We start from the raw sequence: 6,536 nt of genomic DNA on the forward strand, positions 1-6,536 counted from the left end.
ACGTGTCTTGTAGGTTTTTACAGCACATAACACAGGGAGAGGTTAAAGCGGAGTTCTCATCCATCCATGGGATGGCTGGCTGTCACATCCCAGGGACTCCTCGCTCCCTCTCCTTGGCCCCAGCCCCACCCTCATCCTGACCACTTTCCCGGGGGCAGTGGGGCCTTCCCACTGCCTGCAACCAGTGCCTTGGGAGCATCGAGGAAATCAGCTGCTTTGCTGAACTTTTTGTGATACTTGAAGCTTTGAGTAGTGCCTTCTGCATGGATGTGTTTTCATAATTACAGCTGCTCCAGCAAAGTCATGTTTCAGAGAGTAAGGTCTTGGAAAAAGGTGCATAAAGTTTTGGTTCCGTGTGGTCTGTTTTCTACAATGAGTGTGCATTTCTTTTACAAAACCAGTAAGGCCATCATGTGATACATTGAAAGTATTCACAGTAAACTCTCATGACATTTTCTCATTCATTTCAGAGAAGCTCTTGTGAGGTAGCAATTATCCCCATGTTGCAGATGGAAAAACTGAGGTTTGTTGAGGTTAAATGGCAAGTAAGAATTCAACCCCGGGACGGAGTGTAGGGTTCAAGCTTGTTCTTAATGTTACCCCACACTGTCTCTGATCTTGCCATCCAGAGGCAAGTTCCTTGAGGACAGGGACTTTATAGTTTTAGGAGTCTATCTTGCACCTCTTTCTATTCTTAGCGTACCCATGCAAGTGAGCACACAGTTGGCACTTCATATTTGTTGGCCAACACGATGAACACATAGACTTATTGCTCAACAGTTAATGAGCTCACTATGGCCTCCGCTTACCCCATCCACCATGCAACTACGTTGCCAATGGAAAGCATTCCATTACTTGCTGGGATGACATCTTGTGAGTTCACACACTGGAGTGTGATTCTTCCAGGGACTAATGACTCCTGAGTGAGGAGATCACTAAAGCTCTAGCACCAGAAGGTCAAACCCTGGGGTTTGGAGGCTATAGCCACCCTAAGCATCTACCAGGACTTCAGTTCACCTCCATCACGTGCAGACAATTTGAACTGAAGGCACAAGCTACTAGCTACCAAGAAGCCTTCACCCCCATGCAGTAAGGGTGGGGTGGGGGTAGCTGCAATCCACCAGACCCCTCATACCTGCTTGCTCCCCTGCTCTAAGACTTTCTGGAATCCCTGGAACCCAGAACCATCATCTCCTCCTACTGATTCTGGGGAATCAGCTGATGGGAGCAAGGCTGGGGGGGCTCATTCCGCATCAGTGACAAAACATCCAGAGGCCGCCGTGACGTTGCAGGATTCAGCAACCCATTCCTTGCTGCTTGTTGGACAGCATGATCGCTTTTCCCTCTGTCCACTAAAAGGTCCCCCTTCTCATCTTCTATCATGTCTTTCAGATCCAGCTAATTTAGCAGATCTTAAATGAATGCCAAGTCCTCTGCCTTGGCATTTACAGGTTGCAAAACAATTTTTAGGTAGGGACATAGACATGTACACAAACTGTCCCCATGTAGCCAGTGGATTTGATGGTCCAGGCGTGTTTCAGTGGTTTTGGGAGCCCAGAGGCAGGGAAAACAGCGATCATCACAACAAACCCGAAGTGAAAGAGATGTTGATGACAGGTGACGATGACTGGTCTCTGGTCCCTGAGTGCGTAGTTCACCCTAACAACGTGGCCTCTGCCCTGCATACCTCATAAGCCTTTTGTGATCTGAAGCCCAGGGCAAAGGTGAATTTCTTGATGTGCCACACCCCAAGTTTGCCCACTATGGCAGAGATTGCCACATTCTTCTCTTACTCTTGGATACAAGGTTAGGCACTTCCCAGCCTCTCTTGCAATTAGGTGATGCCGTGTGATGAGTCCTAGAATGTGTGCAGAGTGATCTGTTGAGTCTGGGACTGTCTCTAGAAACCCTCCTGTGGTTCTCCGTGTTCTCGCTTCCCTTTTCTGCTCCACGGGAGCAGAGGATTCAGTGGAGACTGCCGAGGATGTAGATGGATGAGTCAGTAGATGGAGGGAAACTGGGCCCCTGAACGACTCTGTGGAGCAGATTCTCCCTGACCCCAGCATTGTACTGTGACCATGAAAAAGAAATAAATTTGTGTTGTGTTAAAGGCATGGAATGTGCGGGGTTGTTTGTTACAACAGCTAGCCTGTCCTGATTAGTACACTTAGTACAGAATGAAGAGGGCCTTACATTTACGGAGGAAAGAAAAAGTTGAGAGGGGCTGTTTACAAGAGTTAAGGGTAGTGACAGCTTCTCATTGGCTGAGTACATCGGCTGGGCTGGGCAAAGAGAGCTGCCTTCCTGCTGGGCTATGTAAAGTAAACTTCCTCCCTTTTTTTTTAATGTTTTTATTTATTTTTGAGAGAGAGAGATAGGGCAAGTGGGAGAGAGGCAGAAAGAGAGAGGGAGACACAGAATCTCAAGCAGGCTCCAGGCTCTGAGCTGTCAGCACAGAGCCTGATGTGGGGCTCGAACCCACGAACTGTGAGATCATGACTTGAGCCGAAGTTGGACGCCCAACTGAACTGAGCCACCTAGGCACCCCCCGCCCCGGCTCCATTTTTAATGATGTTTCCTTTATTTATTTTCACACTACATTATTATTAAAAGACAGAGCAACCAGAATATCTCTTCAGTTACTCCTGTGATACGATTCGTAATAAGAGATACATATTTCGGTCTTCGACCATGGCTCGTGGCTCACAGCTCCCATGCCCTTGTAATTTTCTAAGTGATTAGAGCAATAGGGGCAACTTTTGTTATAATATTTGGGGTTTCTTTGTGGTTCCAGAAATACCTCCATTATTCCTTATGCCACTGCCCTGCCTGAGGGTGTGTCCTATCTCTACAGGTGAGTGGAAGTCCCAACAGAGGCTGGAGAAGAAAATAGAACAGGCCCACTCGGAGAGGCAGGTGGAAAACCGGGCAGACCCAGGATCAGGAGGGTGGTAAGGAGAGCTCCTTCCCTCTTTTTTTCTTCTTTCATTCCTTCCATACATAGTTGCTGAGACTTCTACGGGCTGTGTGTGAAGTACACAAGATGTTTCATTCCTGTGGCTGTGGGGAAAAGGAAGGCCTGGCTGTACATGCCTAGGTTAAAATCCCAAAGAGTATTTTTGTTTGCTTATGTTTAAAGTAAGGAGAATATTTAAATAAAAATAAATAAACAAACAAACAAATAGATTTTATACAAAATCTATACCTGTATATCTATATATCCATATCTATTGTGTGTGTATATAGTATATACATACATACATACATACACATACAGGTTAGAGCTCACTACTCAACCTTGCATGTTCTTTCTGAACTGGGCCCCAATTTGACTTCCAAACTGGGCTATACATACGATCACCTTTTAAAAAGTACATTTGCCTCTGATATGGACGAATCTCTATGCTGTGATAGAATAATGGCCTCCTCAAAGATGCCCACATCCTAATCCCTGGAACCTGTCAATTTGCTAGGTTACATGCTGTCTTAGTTTGGGCTGCTATAACAAAGCACCATAAGCTAGGTGGCTTAAACAACAGAAATTTTTTCTTATAGTTCTGGAGGATGGGATGTCTAAGCATGATCAAGGTGCTGGCAGATTTGATGTCTGGTGAGAACATGCCTGCTGTTTTATAAATGACCATCATCTTGTGTCCTCACATGGCAGAAAGTGAGCAAAGGAGCTCTCTGAGGTCCTTTTTTTAAAAAGTTTATTTATTTATTTTGAGAGAGAGAGAGGGAGGGGCAGAAAGAGAGGGAGAGAGAGAATCCCATGCAGGCTCCGCATGGTCAGCGTGGAGCCCGATGTGGGGTTCAGTCTCATGAACCATGAAATCATGAGTTGGACACTTAACTGACTGAGCCACCCAGGTGCCCCTGAGTTCTCTTTTATAGGGGCACAAATATCATTCGTGAGGGGTCTACTCTTAGGACCTAATCACCTCCCAAAGGCCCTACCTCCCAACACCATCAGGAGAGTGGGGAGGTGGAGGACTTTAGCATAAGAATTTTGTAGGGACACATGCCAAAGGGGAATTAAAGTAGCAGGTGGAATTACAGATTGCTAATCAACTGGCTTTAAAATAGGGAGATTAGGGGCGCCTGGGTGGCTCAGTCGGTTAGGCGACCGACTTCGGCTCAGGTCATGATCTTGCGGTCCGTGAGTTCTAGCCCCGCGTCGGGCTCTGTGCTGACAGCTCAGAGCCTGGAGCCTGCTTCATATTCTGTGTCTCCCTCTCTCTGACCCTCCCCTGTTCATGCTCTGTCTCTCCCTGTCTCAAAAATAAATAAACATTAAAAAATAAAAAATAAAAATAGGGAGATTATCCTGGATTATCTGGGTGGGCTCAATGTAACACAGGGATACAACATCTTTAAAAGTGGAAGAGCAAGGCAGAAGAGAAAATCCGAGAGACAGCAGCAAGGGAAGGACTCAACCTGATACTGCTGGGTTTTGAAGATGGAGGAAAGAGCCATGAACCAAGGAAAGTGGGCAGCTTCTAGAAGCTGGAAAAAGAAAGGAAACAGATTCTCCTTCAGAGCTTGTAGGAAGGAATGTACTTTAATCTTCGGCTAGTGAGATCCATGTGAGACTTCTGATTCTACAAGACAATACACTTATGGGACTTTCACAACCCACTTATCTCAATAGACAAATCATCCAAACAGAAACAGTGGCTTTGAATGACACATTGGACCAGATGGATTTAATGGATATATTCAGAACATTCCATCCTAAAACAGCAAAATATACATTCTTTTCAAATGCACATGAAACATTCTCCAGAATAGGTAACATATGAGGCCACAAAACAAGTCTCAACAAATTCAAGATCAAAGTAATTCCATGAATTTTTCCTGACCACAATGCTATGAAACCAGAAATCAACTGCAAGAAAAAAATCTGGAAAGAGCATAAATATATATAGAGGTTAAATAATTGCTACTAAACAATGAATGGGTCAAACAAACAAACAAACAAAAAAGAGGAAATTTTAAAAAATACATGGAGACAAATGAAAATGAAAACATAATGGTCCAAAAATCTTTGGGATGCAACAAAAGCTATTCTAGGAGGGAAGTTTATAGCAATACAGGTCTGCCTCAAGAAGCAAGAAAAATACCAACCTAACATTACACTTAAAGGAGCTATAAAAAGAAGAAGAAAGAGGGGCGCCTGGGTGGCGCAGTCGGTTAAGCGTCCGACTTCAGCCAGGTCACGATCTCGCGGTCCGTGAGTTCGAGCCCCGCGTCAGGCTCCGGGCTGATGGCTCGGAGCCTGGAGCCTGTTTCCGATTCTGTGTCTCCCTCTCTCTCCGCCCCTCCCCCGTTCATGCTCTGTCTCTCTCTGTCCCAAAAATAAATAAACATTGAAAAAAAAAAAAATTAAAAAAGAAGAAGAAAGAAAAAACCCAAAACCAGTAGAAGGAAGGAAATTATAATAAAGATTATAGCAGAAATAAAGTAATTAGAAATTAAAAAAAAAAAAACAAAACACCAGAACAGATCAATGAAACTAGGAGCTGGTTCTTTGAAAAGATCAACAAAATTGTAAACCTTTAGCCAAACCCACAAAAAAAAAAAAAAAGAAAAAAAAAGAAAAAGAAAAACAAATACAAAAAGAGAAACAAGAGAGAGGACTCAAATAAACAAAATCTGAAATGAAAGAGGAGAAATAACAACTGAGACCATAGAAATACAAAGGATTATAAAAGAATATTATGAAAAATTATATGCCAGAAAATTGGACCACCTGGAAGAAATGGATAAATTTCTAAAAACATATAACCTACCAAAATTGAACGAGGAAGAAATAGAAAATTTGAACAGACCAATTACCTGCAATGAAATTGAATCACTAATCAAAAAATTCCCAACAAGTAAAAGTCCAAGACCAGATGGCTTCCCAGATGAATTCTACCAAACATTTAAAGAGTTAATACCTGGGGCGCCTGGGTGGCGCAGTCGGTTAAGCGTCCGACTTCAGCCAGGTCACGATCTCGCCGTCCGTGAGTTCGAGCCCCGCGTCGGGCTCTGGGCTGATGGCTCAGAGCCTGGAGCCTGTTTCCGATTCTGTGTCTCCCTCTCTCTCTGCCCCTCCCCCGTTCATGCTCTGTCTCTCTCTGTCCCAAAAATAAATAAAAAAAAAAACGTTGAAAAAAAAAGAAAAAAAAATAAAGAGTTAATACCTATTCTTCTCAAAGTATTCCAAAAAATGGAAAAGGAAAGCTTCCAAAGTTATTCTGGGATGCCTACACTACCCTCATACCAAAACCAGATAAACACACTACAAAAAAGGAAAAGAAAACAGTAGGCCAATATTTCTGATGGACATAGATGCAAAAATCCTCAACAAAACGTTAGCAAACCAAATTGAACAATACATTAAAAAAAATCATTCACCATGATTAAGTGGGATTTATTCCCAGAGTGCAAGGGTAGTTCAATATTTGCAAATCAACCAATGTGATACATCACAACAAGAGAAAGGATAGACATCATATGATAATTTAAATATGTGCAGAAAAAGCATTTGA

This window comes from Lynx canadensis, chromosome E3, assembly GCF_007474595.2.
Source record: "Lynx canadensis isolate LIC74 chromosome E3, mLynCan4.pri.v2, whole genome shotgun sequence".
NCBI lineage: Eukaryota > Metazoa > Chordata > Mammalia > Carnivora > Felidae > Lynx > Lynx canadensis.